Below are 16717 nucleotides of genomic sequence, written 5' to 3'. Positions count from 1 at the left end.
GAATAAGCCTTTCGCCTTTTACTAAAGACTTCCGTGGAGAGGGACATTCATGAGTTATGCATATTTTTGGATGGCCTTGCCCTTTGGACGAGGCCGACTCAGCTGTTGAATGAAACGAGCCGTGGTATGCGGGCGTGTTTGAGGTCGAGGTAGGCGGGAGCGCCTTCGTGTCACTCTGTGGCCTTAACGTCTCGTTGGAGCTACTTTACGGAAGATGACAAAGTATGAGTTGCCGCAGGAAGGCGAGCGGGCAAGACATCAGATCTACGAGCCACGCCCGGAGCTGTAAGCCACGCCCCCAAGCCGATAGGCCACGCCCGCTGCTGTAAGCCACGCCCCTAAGCCGATAAGCCACGCCCGCAGCTGTAAGCCACGCCCACAGCTTCACGAGGGCGACAGGTGGGTGTCACGCCGGGTGAGAATGGAATCAGCGGAGAGTGCGGGCGTTCGGGCAGTCAGTTAAGGGGTTATCGCTTCTCGGCCTTTTGGCTAAGATCAAGTGGCCGAGTGGTGGATGTAACTGGAAGTTGAAAGGAGGACAGCCAAGACGAGAAGATGGGGATCCCAAGGAATGGAGTAAAGGACACGTCACGTTTCATTTGGAAGAACACGGACTTACCGTTGATGGACAGACCTACGTTTGGGAAGGAGATACTGATCAAGTTTTTTGGACTGAAAGGGGAAGATGTTTTGTGCCTGCAGGACAATCCAGTGGAAAATGGATATGATGTCACTTTCTGTCGACCAGCAATGGTCCTGAAGGTGGATAAGATCTGGAACCTGGCGAAAGGTGAGGAGCCCATGAAAAGTTTCGTTGTACAGAATTTGGACAGAATGAACTATAGGCTGGTGACATTGCACATGTATAATCCACACGTGCCTTTGGAGGTGATTGGGGATTTCTTAAAGAGGTATGCGGATGTGAAAGTGGATTCAGCCACAAAATTGATGGACACAAATGGGTTTTGGACAGGAAAGAGGAATATTCAAGTGTTTCTTAAAGAAGATGCGACAGGATATGACGGACTACTCCATCCCCCTGCCTTCTTTGCAATAGGTGCTGACAGAGGCTATCTGCACTATTACAAGCAGCCACCTTTTTGCAAGAAGTGCAGGGGGAATGGGCACAAGGAGGAGACGTGTCAATATGGAATAAGGTGCAGATTATGTTTGGCTAAAGATCATCTGGCAAAGAACTGTCCACGACCCAAGGCGTGCCACACCTGCGGGTCCAAGGACCACCTGTCCAAGGACTGCCCCGGGAGGGGTGGAGCAGGTGGTGGTGGGCCTGGGGGAGAAGGGAGTGGAACTATGCCTTCCACTCCAGCTGAGATGGGAGGCCTTAAAGGCCAACAGAAAGGTGAAGGGAAGGAGGCCGCACCAAAGGCCTCTGTGAAAAATCCGGAGAAAGGGAAGGAAGGAGCGAGGACAGGCTCTCATGCCTTCAACGGTGAAGGGGCCTTGTCTCGGATCCCTGATGGGAAAAAACAGAAAAAGGACGGAGAAATAGAGGAGGAGATGGACAGTGTTTCGGATTCCGATTCGGAAGGGAGCCGAATTGAAATGACTGGTGGGGGGTTGGATCGGTCTGAAGGGGAGGAGGTGGCGGCTTTAAGCTTCGCCTCGGACTTGCCTGTCAGACTTTTCGGTCCTGCTACGCGAGGTGGTGACGATGGGACAGCCACATGGGCAGATAGAGTGGCAAATGGAGAACCGAAATAATTAGTTGTTTGTTGTGATATGTATTGAAATGGACTCAAGATTTTTTGATGAAATGTATGATTTGACACGATTTTTGAGGCATTTGTTGCAAGGTATAAGATGTACTGCCTGAAGTTTAAAAAAAAAAAAAAAAAAAAAAAAATCTGTTCTTATCAGTTTAATATCTGATATGTCCCCTATATGGGGACTACATATTAAACGGATTTTTGAACTCGGGAGTCGAAACAGGGGCTTGCTCCGTTCGCTCCACGCATTGACCCGGCACTGCAGTGCCGCCGGGAACGGTGCACCTCCTATCGCCTTGTTGAAAGAACACGTGAGTAAATAACCACGCTTTGCTCCTGCCGTAGAGGTGGGCGACGCGTTGTTTTGCAAAGTGTTTCTAAAGTAGGGGATTCCACTTCCAAAAAACAACGCACGTACGAGTCAACGTGTAGCCCATTTTCCTCCCCAACCCAACGATCGACAGCTAGCGTCCACGAGGTTCGTAAAATGTGTGTACGCTCAATGCGGTCGACGTACGAACCGTCAGGGGACGCGCACGCGCGTGGGTCCTTGCCTCCACGCCACGCGCCAGCGAGGCATACTTACCTGGCAGGGGAGACACCATGATCACGAAGGTGGTTCACCCACGGCGAGGCTCAGCCATTGCACTCCGTGCTTTGCTGACCCGTGCGAATTCCTCAAATGTGGGAATCTCGACTGCATAATTTCTGGTAGTGGGGGACTGCGTTCGCGCTCTCCCCTGATGAAGTGTTGAAAACCAAGTACCTGTGAGCGAGTTTGGCACAAGCTGTGGCCTTGACGTGTGGTTGTAGCCACTTTACAGAAGCCCAGCTTCAAACCACACCCCCCTCGACGACAGAGGACAAGCACACGTCTTAAAGCCCCAATATAAGGGCAGAGGCCACGCCCCCGGCTTGAAACCACCCCCCAAAGGTGATAAGCCACGCCCACAGCTCCAAACCACGCCGCCGCCATGGTGATAGGCCACGCCCCCAGCTTCAAGCCCCGCCCACCCGATATCAGATCTACAAGCTCATAGAGCTGTGACCTACCGGCTTGTAGATCTGCTGTTTTTCACGCCACAGGGCTTTAAGCCACCCCCCCCAGGCCGAAAGGCCACGCCCCCGGCTCCAAACCACGCCCCCAGGCCGACAGGCCACGCCCACAGAGGGGGCGGGGTCAAGGGGTCAAGGGTCAAGTGGGTCAATGCAGCCACTATGGGAAATGTTCTATCTGCAGAGGTCAACATGTGTGAATTTTTCAAAGTCCAAAAGTCACCATCTGTGAAAATGACTAAGTCCAGAAGTGAAAACGGCCAAAGATGGGCTTTTGCCCGGCTCTCCACGGGGCCCCGGGGACCCCCCGGCCCCCACCGAGGTGCCCAGCCAGATCCCAGCTAAGCCCTCTACCTGGCTCTCCATCCGAACCCGGGGACCCACCCTTAAGCGCCCCCTGAGGAGTCCAGACCCAAGCCCGCGGGCGTTAGTTCGCCTCGCCCCTGGGGATATAGCTCGTTTTTTTCCAGAGAGCCATGGCACCACAGGCCGAAGTCCGGCCGTGCAAGGGGTCCCTTATTGGGGTGCGAGAGCTGAAAAGATGCCCTGTTGAAGGCCCCCCCACGCCAAACCGGGGCGTTCATAGAGGACGCCACCGGGCCAGGTGGAAGCACAGTGACGCGCAGTTCCGTGTTCCGCAGCCCACACAAGCTTTATAAGTTGTAGCGCCCCCTAGTGCCTCTCTGAAATGTCTGTTTTTTGGGGGATTTTTTTTTTGTTGTCAATTTTTTTTGGTTTTCTGTCCATTTCAGCCCCAAAAAATAAAATTTAACATTGTAAAATGTTCAACAAGGCCACGCCCCCTATTTCACACACACACACGCACACGCACACGCGCGCGCACACACACACACACACACACACACACACACACACACACACACACACACACACATACAATTTGTGTCGTTCCAATTTGTGTCCTATTTGTCCTATTTGCCTGATCTTCTCTGTATCGTTCCAATTTGTGTCCTATTTGTCAAATGGAGTCATTATTAGGGCCTAGGGTTAGGGTTTGGGCTAGGGTAAGGGTTAGGGTTAGGGTCATAGCTAATTTCTGATAATAATGAATAACCTGACTCACAGAGTGGGGGGGGGGGGGGAGGGGGGTATTGCCATGTTGCCAGAAAGCTAAGAGCGTGCGCCGCTGAATGGTTGATCGGCGTGGCTGGCGCCTTTGCCGGCCACGGCGGAGAGAGGTCAGAATTACTCGGGTCTCTCTTCATGACGAATAAGCCTTTCGCCTTTTACTAAAGACTTCCGTGGAGAGGGACATTCATGAGTTATGCATATTTTTGGATGGCCTTGCCCTTTGGACGAGGCCGACTCAGCTGTTGAATGAAACGAGCCGTGGTATGCGGGCGTGTTTGAGGTCGAGGTAGGCGGGAGCGCATTCGTGTCACTCTGTGGCCTTAACGTCTCGTTGGAGCTACTTTACGGAAGATGACAAAGTATGAGTTGCCGCAGGAAGGCGAGCGGGCAAGACATCAGATCTACGAGGCACGCCCGCAGCTGTAAGCCACGCCCCCAAGCCGATAGGCCATGCCCGCTGCTGTAAGCCACGCCCCTAAGCCGATAAGCCGCGCCCGCAGCTGTAAGCCACGCCCAGAGCTTCACGAGGGCGACAGGTGGGTGTCACGCCGGGTGAGAATGGAATCAGCGGAGAGTGCGGGCGTTCGGGCAGTCAGTTAAGGGGTTATCGCTTCTCGGCCTTTTGGCTAAGATCAAGTGTAGTATCTGTTCTTATCAGTTTAATATCTGATATGTCCCCTATATGGGGACTACATATTAAACGGATTTTTGAACTCGGGAGTCGAAACAGGGGCTTGCTCCGTTCGCTCCACGCATTGACCCGGCACTGCAGTGCCGCCGGGAACGGTGCACCTCCTATCGCCTTGTTGAAAGAACACGTGAGTAAATAACCACGCTTTGCTCCTGCCGTAGAGGTGGGCGACGCGTTGTTTTGCAAAGTGTTTCTAAAGTAGGGGATTCCACTTCCAAAAAACAACGCACGTACGAGTCAACGTGTAGCCCATTTTCCTCCCCAACCCAACGATCGACAGCTAGCGTCCACGAGGTTCGTAAAATGTGTGTACGCTCAATGCGGTCGACGTACGAACCGTCAGGGGACGCGCACGCGCGTGGGTCCTTGCCTCCACGCCACGCGCCAGCGAGGCATACTTACCTGGCAGGGGAGACACCATGATCACGAAGGTGGTTCACCCACGGCGAGGCTCAGCCATTGCACTCCGTGCTTTGCTGACCCGTGCGAATTCCTCAAATGTGGGAATCTCGACTGCATAATTTCTGGTAGTGGGGGACTGCGTTCGCGCTCTCCCCTGATGAAGTGTTGAAAACCAAGTACCTGTGAGCGAGTTTGGCACAAGCTGTGGCCTTGACGTGTGGTTGTAGCCACTTTACAGAAGCCCAGCTTCAAACCACACCCCCCTCGACGACAGAGGACAAGCACACGTCTTAAAGCCCCAATATAAGGGCAGAGGCCACGCCCCCGGCTTGAAACCACCCCCCAAAGGTGATAAGCCACGCCCACAGCTCCAAACCACGCCGCCGCCATGGTGATAGGCCACGCCCCCAGCTTCAAGCCCCGCCCACCCGATATCAGATCTACAAGCTCATAGAGCTGTGACCTACCGGCTTGTAGATCTGCTGTTTTTCACGCCACAGGGCTTTAAGCCACCCCCCCCAGGCCGAAAGGCCACGCCCCCGGCTCCAAACCACGCCCCCAGGCCGACAGGCCACGCCCACAGAGGGGGCGGGGTCAAGGGGTCAAGGGTCAAGTGGGTCAATGCAGCCACTATGGGAAATGTTCTATCTGCAGAGGTCAACATGTGTGAATTTTTCAAAGTCCAAAAGTCACCATCTGTGAAAATGACTAAGTCCAGAAGTGAAAACGGCCAAAGATGGGCTTTTGCCCGGCTCTCCACGGGGCCCCGGGGACCCCCCGGCCCCCACCGAGGTGCCCAGCCAGATCCCAGCTAAGCCCTCTACCTGGCTCTCCATCCGAACCCGGGGACCCACCCTTAAGCGCCCCCTGAGGAGTCCAGACCCAAGCCCGCGGGCGTTAGTTCGCCTCGCCCCTGGGGATATAGCTCGTTTTTTTCCAGAGAGCCATGGCACCACAGGCCGAAGTCCGGCCGTGCAAGGGGTCCCTTATTGGGGTGCGAGAGCTGAAAAGATGCCCTGTTGAAGGCCCCCCCACGCCAAACCGGGGCGTTCATAGAGGACGCCACCGGGCCAGGTGGAAGCACAGTGACGCGCAGTTCCGTGTTCCGCAGCCCACACAAGCTTTATAAGTTGTAGCGCCCCCTAGTGCCTCTCTGAAATGTCTGTTTTTTGGGGGATTTTTTTTTTGTTGTCAATTTTTTTTGGTTTTCTGTCCATTTCAGCCCCAAAAAATAAAATTTAACATTGTAAAATGTTCAACAAGGCCACGCCCCCTATTTCACACACACACACGCACACGCACACGCACACGCGCGCGCACACACACACACACACACACACACACACACACACACACACACACACACACACATACAATTTGTGTCGTTCCAATTTGTGTCCTATTTGTCCTATTTGCCTGATCTTCTCTGTATCGTTCCAATTTGTGTCCTATTTGTCAAATGGAGTCATTATTAGGGCCTAGGGTTAGGGTTTGGGCTAGGGTAAGGGTTAGGGTTAGGGTCATAGCTAATTTCTGATAATAATGAATAACCTGACTCACAGAGTGGGGGGGGGGGGGGAGGGGGGTATTGCCATGTTGCCAGAAAGCTAAGAGCGTGCGCCGCTGAATGGTTGATCGGCGTGGCTGGCGCCTTTGCCGGCCACGGCGGAGAGAGGTCAGAATTACTCGGGTCTCTCTTCATGACGAATAAGCCTTTCGCCTTTTACTAAAGACTTCCGTGGAGAGGGACATTCATGAGTTATGCATATTTTTGGATGGCCTTGCCCTTTGGACGAGGCCGACTCAGCTGTTGAATGAAACGAGCCGTGGTATGCGGGCGTGTTTGAGGTCGAGGTAGGCGGGAGCGCATTCGTGTCACTCTGTGGCCTTAACGTCTCGTTGGAGCTACTTTACGGAAGATGACAAAGTATGAGTTGCCGCAGGAAGGCGAGCGGGCAAGACATCAGATCTACGAGGCACGCCCGCAGCTGTAAGCCACGCCCCCAAGCCGATAGGCCATGCCCGCTGCTGTAAGCCACGCCCCTAAGCCGATAAGCCGCGCCCGCAGCTGTAAGCCACGCCCAGAGCTTCACGAGGGCGACAGGTGGGTGTCACGCCGGGTGAGAATGGAATCAGCGGAGAGTGCGGGCGTTCGGGCAGTCAGTTAAGGGGTTATCGCTTCTCGGCCTTTTGGCTAAGATCAAGTGTAGTATCTGTTCTTATCAGTTTAATATCTGATATGTCCCCTATATGGGGACTACATATTAAACGGATTTTTGAACTCGGGAGTCGAAACAGGGGCTTGCTCCGTTCGCTCCACGCATTGACCCGGCACTGCAGTGCCGCCGGGAACGGTGCACCTCCTATCGCCTTGTTGAAAGAACACGTGAGTAAATAACCACGCTTTGCTCCTGCCGTAGAGGTGGGCGACGCGTTGTTTTGCAAAGTGTTTCTAAAGTAGGGGATTCCACTTCCAAAAAACAACGCACGTACGAGTCAACGTGTAGCCCATTTTCCTCCCCAACCCAACGATCGACAGCTAGCGTCCACGAGGTTCGTAAAATGTGTGTACGCTCAATGCGGTCGACGTACGAACCGTCAGGGGACGCGCACGCGCGTGGGTCCTTGCCTCCACGCCACGCGCCAGCGAGGCATACTTACCTGGCAGGGGAGACACCATGATCACGAAGGTGGTTCACCCACGGCGAGGCTCAGCCATTGCACTCCGTGCTTTGCTGACCCGTGCGAATTCCTCAAATGTGGGAATCTCGACTGCATAATTTCTGGTAGTGGGGGACTGCGTTCGCGCTCTCCCCTGATGAAGTGTTGAAAACCAAGTACCTGTGAGCGAGTTTGGCACAAGCTGTGGCCTTGACGTGTGGTTGTAGCCACTTTACAGAAGCCCAGCTTCAAACCACACCCCCCTCGACGACAGAGGACAAGCACACGTCTTAAAGCCCCAATATAAGGGCAGAGGCCACGCCCCCGGCTTGAAACCACCCCCCAAAGGTGATAAGCCACGCCCACAGCTCCAAACCACGCCGCCATGGTGATAGGCCACGCCCCCAGCTTCAAGCCCCGCCCACCGGATATCAGATCTACAAGCTCATAGAGCTGTGACCTACCGGCTTGTAGATCTGCTGTTTTTCACGCCACAGGGCTTTAAGCCACCCCCCCCCCCCCCCCCAGGCCGAAAGGCCACGCCCCCGGCTCCAAACCACGCCCCCCAGGCCACGCCCACAGAGGGGGCGGGGTCAAGGGGTCAAGGGTCAAGTGGGTCAATGCAGCCACTATGGGAAATATTCTATCTGCAGAGGTCAACATGTGTGAATTTTTCAAAGTCCAAAAGTCACCATCTGTGAAAATGACTAAGTCCAGAAGTGAAAACGGCCAAAGATGGGCTTTTGCCCGGCTCTCCACGGGGCCCCGGGGACCCCCCGGCCCCCACCGAGGTGCCCAGCCAGATCCCAGCTAAGCCCTGTACCCGGCTCTCCATCCGAACCCGGGGACCCACTCTTAAGCGCCCCCTGAGGAGTCCAGACCCAAGCCCGCGGGCGTTAGTTCGCCTCGCCCCTGGGGATATAGCTCGTTTTTTTCCAGAGAGCCATGGCACCACAGGCCGAAGTCCGGCCGTGCAAGGGCTCCCTTATTGGGGTGCGAGAGCTGAAAAGATGCCCTGTTGAAGGCCCCCCCACGCCAAACCGGGGCCTTCATAGAGGACGCCACCGGGCCAGGTGGAAGCACAGTGACGCGCAGTTCCGTGTTCGGCAGCCCACACAAGCTTTATAAGTTGTAGCGCCCCCTAGTGCCTCTCTGAAATGTCTGTTTTTTGGGGGATTTTTCTTTTGTTATCATTTTTTTTTTGTTTTCTGTCCATTTCAGCCCCCCAAAAAAAATGTAACATTGTATAATGTTCAACAAGGCCACGCCCCCTATTTCACACATACACACACACACACACACACACACACACACACACACACACACACACACACACACACACACACACACACACACACACACACACACACACACACACACACACACACACTGAATAACCTGACTCAGAGAGTGTGGGGGGTGTATTGCCATGTTGCCAGAAAGCTAAGAGCGTGCGCCGCTGAATGGTTGATCGGCGTGGCTGGCGCCTTTGCCGGCCACGGCGGAGAGAGGTCAGAATTACTCGGGTCTCTCTTCATGACGAATAAGCCTTTCGCCTTTTACTAAAGACTTCCGTGGAGAGGGACATTCATGAGTTATGCATATTTTTGGATGGCCTTGCCCTTTGGACGAGGCCGACTCAGCTGTTGAATGAAACGAGCCGTGGTATGCGGGCGTGTTTGAGGTCGAGGTAGGCGGGAGCGCCTTCGTGTCACTCTGTGGCCTTAACGTCTCGTTGGAGCTACTTTACGGAAGATGACAAAGTATGAGTTGCCGCAGGAAGGCGAGCGGGCAAGACATCAGATCTACGAGCCACGCCCGGAGCTGTAAGCCACGCCCCCAAGCCGATAGGCCACGCCCGCTGCTGTAAGCCACGCCCCTAAGCCGATAAGCCACGCCCGCAGCTGTAAGCCACGCCCACAGCTTCACGAGGGCGACAGGTGGGTGTCACGCCGGGTGAGAATGGAATCAGCGGAGAGTGCGGGCGTTCGGGCAGTCAGTTAAGGGGTTATCGCTTCTCGGCCTTTTGGCTAAGATCAAGTGGCCGAGTGGTGGATGTAACTGGAAGTTGAAAGGAGGACAGCCAAGACGAGAAGATGGGGATCCCAAGGAATGGAGTAAAGGACACGTCACGTTTCATTTGGAAGAACACGGACTTACCGTTGATGGACAGACCTACGTTTGGGAAGGAGATACTGATCAAGTTTTTTGGACTGAAAGGGGAAGATGTTTTGTGCCTGCAGGACAATCCAGTGGAAAATGGATATGATGTCACTTTCTGTCGACCAGCAATGGTCCTGAAGGTGGATAAGATCTGGAACCTGGCGAAAGGTGAGGAGCCCATGAAAAGTTTCGTTGTACAGAATTTGGACAGAATGAACTATAGGCTGGTGACATTGCACATGTATAATCCACACGTGCCTTTGGAGGTGATTGGGGATTTCTTAAAGAGGTATGCGGATGTGAAAGTGGATTCAGCCACAAAATTGATGGACACAAATGGGTTTTGGACAGGAAAGAGGAATATTCAAGTGTTTCTTAAAGAAGATGCGACAGGATATGACGGACTACTCCATCCCCCTGCCTTCTTTGCAATAGGTGCTGACAGAGGCTATCTGCACTATTACAAGCAGCCACCTTTTTGCAAGAAGTGCAGGGGGAATGGGCACAAGGAGGAGACGTGTCAATATGGAATAAGGTGCAGATTATGTTTGGCTAAAGATCATCTGGCAAAGAACTGTCCACGACCCAAGGCGTGCCACACCTGCGGGTCCAAGGACCACCTGTCCAAGGACTGCCCCGGGAGGGGTGGAGCAGGTGGTGGTGGGCCTGGGGGAGAAGGGAGTGGAACTATGCCTTCCACTCCAGCTGAGATGGGAGGCCTTAAAGGCCAACAGAAAGGTGAAGGGAAGGAGGCCGCACCAAAGGCCTCTGTGAAAAATCCGGAGAAAGGGAAGGAAGGAGCGAGGACAGGCTCTCATGCCTTCAACGGTGAAGGGGCCTTGTCTCGGATCCCTGATGGGAAAAAACAGAAAAAGGACGGAGAAATAGAGGAGGAGATGGACAGTGTTTCGGATTCCGATTCGGAAGGGAGCCGAATTGAAATGACTGGTGGGGGGTTGGATCGGTCTGAAGGGGAGGAGGTGGCGGCTTTAAGCTTCGCCTCGGACTTGCCTGTCAGACTTTTCGGTCCTGCTACGCGAGGTGGTGACGATGGGACAGCCACATGGGCAGATAGAGTGGCAAATGGAGAACCGAAATAATTAGTTGTTTGTTGTGATATGTATTGAAATGGACTCAAGATTTTTTGATGAAATGTATGATTTGACACGATTTTTGAGGCATTTGTTGCAAGGTATAAGATGTACTGCCTGAAGTTTAATAAAAAAAAAAAAAAAAAAAAAAATCTGTTCTTATCAGTTTAATATCTGATATGTCCCCTATATGGGGACTACATATTAAACGGATTTTTGAACTCGGGAGTCGAAACAGGGGCTTGCTCCGTTCGCTCCACGCATTGACCCGGCACTGCAGTGCCGCCGGGAACGGTGCACCTCCTATCGCCTTGTTGAAAGAACACGTGAGTAAATAACCACGCTTTGCTCCTGCCGTAGAGGTGGGCGACGCGTTGTTTTGCAAAGTGTTTCTAAAGTAGGGGATTCCACTTCCAAAAAACAACGCACGTACGAGTCAACGTGTAGCCCATTTTCCTCCCCAACCCAACGATCGACAGCTAGCGTCCACGAGGTTCGTAAAATGTGTGTACGCTCAATGCGGTCGACGTACGAACCGTCAGGGGACGCGCACGCGCGTGGGTCCTTGCCTCCACGCCACGCGCCAGCGAGGCATACTTACCTGGCAGGGGAGACACCATGATCACGAAGGTGGTTCACCCACGGCGAGGCTCAGCCATTGCACTCCGTGCTTTGCTGACCCGTGCGAATTCCTCAAATGTGGGAATCTCGACTGCATAATTTCTGGTAGTGGGGGACTGCGTTCGCGCTCTCCCCTGATGAAGTGTTGAAAACCAAGTACCTGTGAGCGAGTTTGGCACAAGCTGTGGCCTTGACGTGTGGTTGTAGCCACTTTACAGAAGCCCAGCTTCAAACCACACCCCCCTCGACGACAGAGGACAAGCACACGTCTTAAAGCCCCAATATAAGGGCAGAGGCCACGCCCCCGGCTTGAAACCACCCCCCAAAGGTGATAAGCCACGCCCACAGCTCCAAACCACGCCGCCGCCATGGTGATAGGCCACGCCCCCAGCTTCAAGCCCCGCCCACCCGATATCAGATCTACAAGCTCATAGAGCTGTGACCTACCGGCTTGTAGATCTGCTGTTTTTCACGCCACAGGGCTTTAAGCCACCCCCCCCAGGCCGAAAGGCCACGCCCCCGGCTCCAAACCACGCCCCCAGGCCGACAGGCCACGCCCACAGAGGGGGCGGGGTCAAGGGGTCAAGGGTCAAGTGGGTCAATGCAGCCACTATGGGAAATGTTCTATCTGCAGAGGTCAACATGTGTGAATTTTTCAAAGTCCAAAAGTCACCATCTGTGAAAATGACTAAGTCCAGAAGTGAAAACGGCCAAAGATGGGCTTTTGCCCGGCTCTCCACGGGGCCCCGGGGACCCCCCGGCCCCCACCGAGGTGCCCAGCCAGATCCCAGCTAAGCCCTCTACCTGGCTCTCCATCCGAACCCGGGGACCCACCCTTAAGCGCCCCCTGAGGAGTCCAGACCCAAGCCCGCGGGCGTTAGTTCGCCTCGCCCCTGGGGATATAGCTCGTTTTTTTCCAGAGAGCCATGGCACCACAGGCCGAAGTCCGGCCGTGCAAGGGGTCCCTTATTGGGGTGCGAGAGCTGAAAAGATGCCCTGTTGAAGGCCCCCCCACGCCAAACCGGGGCGTTCATAGAGGACGCCACCGGGCCAGGTGGAAGCACAGTGACGCGCAGTTCCGTGTTCCGCAGCCCACACAAGCTTTATAAGTTGTAGCGCCCCCTAGTGCCTCTCTGAAATGTCTGTTTTTTGGGGGATTTTTTTTTTGTTGTCAATTTTTTTTGGTTTTCTGTCCATTTCAGCCCCAAAAAATAAAATTTAACATTGTAAAATGTTCAACAAGGCCACGCCCCCTATTTCACACACACACACGCACACGCACACGCACACGCGCGCGCACACACACACACACACACACACACACACACACACACACACACACACACACACATACAATTTGTGTCGTTCCAATTTGTGTCCTATTTGTCCTATTTGCCTGATCTTCTCTGTATCGTTCCAATTTGTGTCCTATTTGTCAAATGGAGTCATTATTAGGGCCTAGGGTTAGGGTTTGGGCTAGGGTAAGGGTTAGGGTTAGGGTCATAGCTAATTTCTGATAATAATGAATAACCTGACTCACAGAGTGGGGGGGGGGGGGGAGGGGGGTATTGCCATGTTGCCAGAAAGCTAAGAGCGTGCGCCGCTGAATGGTTGATCGGCGTGGCTGGCGCCTTTGCCGGCCACGGCGGAGAGAGGTCAGAATTACTCGGGTCTCTCTTCATGACGAATAAGCCTTTCGCCTTTTACTAAAGACTTCCGTGGAGAGGGACATTCATGAGTTATGCATATTTTTGGATGGCCTTGCCCTTTGGACGAGGCCGACTCAGCTGTTGAATGAAACGAGCCGTGGTATGCGGGCGTGTTTGAGGTCGAGGTAGGCGGGAGCGCATTCGTGTCACTCTGTGGCCTTAACGTCTCGTTGGAGCTACTTTACGGAAGATGACAAAGTATGAGTTGCCGCAGGAAGGCGAGCGGGCAAGACATCAGATCTACGAGGCACGCCCGCAGCTGTAAGCCACGCCCCCAAGCCGATAGGCCATGCCCGCTGCTGTAAGCCACGCCCCTAAGCCGATAAGCCGCGCCCGCAGCTGTAAGCCACGCCCAGAGCTTCACGAGGGCGACAGGTGGGTGTCACGCCGGGTGAGAATGGAATCAGCGGAGAGTGCGGGCGTTCGGGCAGTCAGTTAAGGGGTTATCGCTTCTCGGCCTTTTGGCTAAGATCAAGTGTAGTATCTGTTCTTATCAGTTTAATATCTGATATGTCCCCTATATGGGGACTACATATTAAACGGATTTTTGAACTCGGGAGTCGAAACAGGGGCTTGCTCCGTTCGCTCCACGCATTGACCCGGCACTGCAGTGCCGCCGGGAACGGTGCACCTCCTATCGCCTTGTTGAAAGAACACGTGAGTAAATAACCACGCTTTGCTCCTGCCGTAGAGGTGGGCGACGCGTTGTTTTGCAAAGTGTTTCTAAAGTAGGGGATTCCACTTCCAAAAAACAACGCACGTACGAGTCAACGTGTAGCCCATTTTCCTCCCCAACCCAACGATCGACAGCTAGCGTCCACGAGGTTCGTAAAATGTGTGTACGCTCAATGCGGTCGACGTACGAACCGTCAGGGGACGCGCACGCGCGTGGGTCCTTGCCTCCACGCCACGCGCCAGCGAGGCATACTTACCTGGCAGGGGAGACACCATGATCACGAAGGTGGTTCACCCACGGCGAGGCTCAGCCATTGCACTCCGTGCTTTGCTGACCCGTGCGAATTCCTCAAATGTGGGAATCTCGACTGCATAATTTCTGGTAGTGGGGGACTGCGTTCGCGCTCTCCCCTGATGAAGTGTTGAAAACCAAGTACCTGTGAGCGAGTTTGGCACAAGCTGTGGCCTTGACGTGTGGTTGTAGCCACTTTACAGAAGCCCAGCTTCAAACCACACCCCCCTCGACGACAGAGGACAAGCACACGTCTTAAAGCCCCAATATAAGGGCAGAGGCCACGCCCCCGGCTTGAAACCACCCCCCAAAGGTGATAAGCCACGCCCACAGCTCCAAACCACGCCGCCATGGTGATAGGCCACGCCCCCAGCTTCAAGCCCCGCCCACCGGATATCAGATCTACAAGCTCATAGAGCTGTGACCTACCGGCTTGTAGATCTGCTGTTTTTCACGCCACAGGGCTTTAAGCCACCCCCCCCCCCCCCCCCAGGCCGAAAGGCCACGCCCCCGGCTCCAAACCACGCCCCCCAGGCCACGCCCACAGAGGGGGCGGGGTCAAGGGGTCAAGGGTCAAGTGGGTCAATGCAGCCACTATGGGAAATATTCTATCTGCAGAGGTCAACATGTGTGAATTTTTCAAAGTCCAAAAGTCACCATCTGTGAAAATGACTAAGTCCAGAAGTGAAAACGGCCAAAGATGGGCTTTTGCCCGGCTCTCCACGGGGCCCCGGGGACCCCCCGGCCCCCACCGAGGTGCCCAGCCAGATCCCAGCTAAGCCCTGTACCCGGCTCTCCATCCGAACCCGGGGACCCACTCTTAAGCGCCCCCTGAGGAGTCCAGACCCAAGCCCGCGGGCGTTAGTTCGCCTCGCCCCTGGGGATATAGCTCGTTTTTTTCCAGAGAGCCATGGCACCACAGGCCGAAGTCCGGCCGTGCAAGGGCTCCCTTATTGGGGTGCGAGAGCTGAAAAGATGCCCTGTTGAAGGCCCCCCCACGCCAAACCGGGGCCTTCATAGAGGACGCCACCGGGCCAGGTGGAAGCACAGTGACGCGCAGTTCCGTGTTCGGCAGCCCACACAAGCTTTATAAGTTGTAGCGCCCCCTAGTGCCTCTCTGAAATGTCTGTTTTTTGGGGGATTTTTCTTTTGTTATCATTTTTTTTTTGTTTTCTGTCCATTTCAGCCCCCCAAAAAAAATGTAACATTGTATAATGTTCAACAAGGCCACGCCCCCTATTTCACACACACACACACACACACACACACACACACACACACACACACACACACACACACACACACACACACACACACACACACACACACACACACACACACACACACACACACACTGAATAACCTGACTCAGAGAGTGTGGGGGGTGTATTGCCATGTTGCCAGAAAGCTAAGAGCGTGCGCCGCTGAATGGTTGATCGGCGTGGCTGGCGCCTTTGCCGGCCACGGCGGAGAGAGGTCAGAATTACTCGGGTCTCTCTTCATGACGAATAAGCCTTTCGCCTTTTACTAAAGACTTCCGTGGAGAGGGACATTCATGAGTTATGCATATTTTTGGATGGCCTTGCCCTTTGGACGAGGCCGACTCAGCTGTTGAATGAAACGAGCCGTGGTATGCGGGCGTGTTTGAGGTCGAGGTAGGCGGGAGCGCCTTCGTGTCACTCTGTGGCCTTAACGTCTCGTTGGAGCTACTTTACGGAAGATGACAAAGTATGAGTTGCCGCAGGAAGGCGAGCGGGCAAGACATCAGATCTACGAGCCACGCCCGGAGCTGTAAGCCACGCCCCCAAGCCGATAGGCCACGCCCGCTGCTGTAAGCCACGCCCCTAAGCCGATAAGCCACGCCCGCAGCTGTAAGCCACGCCCACAGCTTCACGAGGGCGACAGGTGGGTGTCACGCCGGGTGAGAATGGAATCAGCGGAGAGTGCGGGCGTTCGGGCAGTCAGTTAAGGGGTTATCGCTTCTCGGCCTTTTGGCTAAGATCAAGTGGCCGAGTGGTGGATGTAACTGGAAGTTGAAAGGAGGACAGCCAAGACGAGAAGATGGGGATCCCAAGGAATGGAGTAAAGGACACGTCACGTTTCATTTGGAAGAACACGGACTTACCGTTGATGGACAGACCTACGTTTGGGAAGGAGATACTGATCAAGTTTTTTGGACTGAAAGGGGAAGATGTTTTGTGCCTGCAGGACAATCCAGTGGAAAATGGATATGATGTCACTTTCTGTCGACCAGCAATGGTCCTGAAGGTGGATAAGATCTGGAACCTGGCGAAAGGTGAGGAGCCCATGAAAAGTTTCGTTGTACAGAATTTGGACAGAATGAACTATAGGCTGGTGACATTGCACATGTATAATCCACACGTGCCTTTGGAGGTGATTGGGGATTTCTTAAAGAGGTATGCGGATGTGAAAGTGGATTCAGCCACAAAATTGATGGACACAAATGGGTTTTGGACAGGAAAGAGGAATATTCAAGTGTTTCTTAAAGAAGATGCGACAGGATATGACGGACTACT

This window comes from Gymnoscopelus microlampas (genome assembly GCF_963454915.1).
Source record: "Gymnoscopelus microlampas genome assembly, contig: SCAFFOLD_25, whole genome shotgun sequence".
Taxonomy (NCBI): Eukaryota; Metazoa; Chordata; class Actinopteri; order Myctophiformes; family Myctophidae; genus Gymnoscopelus; species Gymnoscopelus microlampas.
This window is presented reverse-complemented; position numbering follows the sequence as displayed.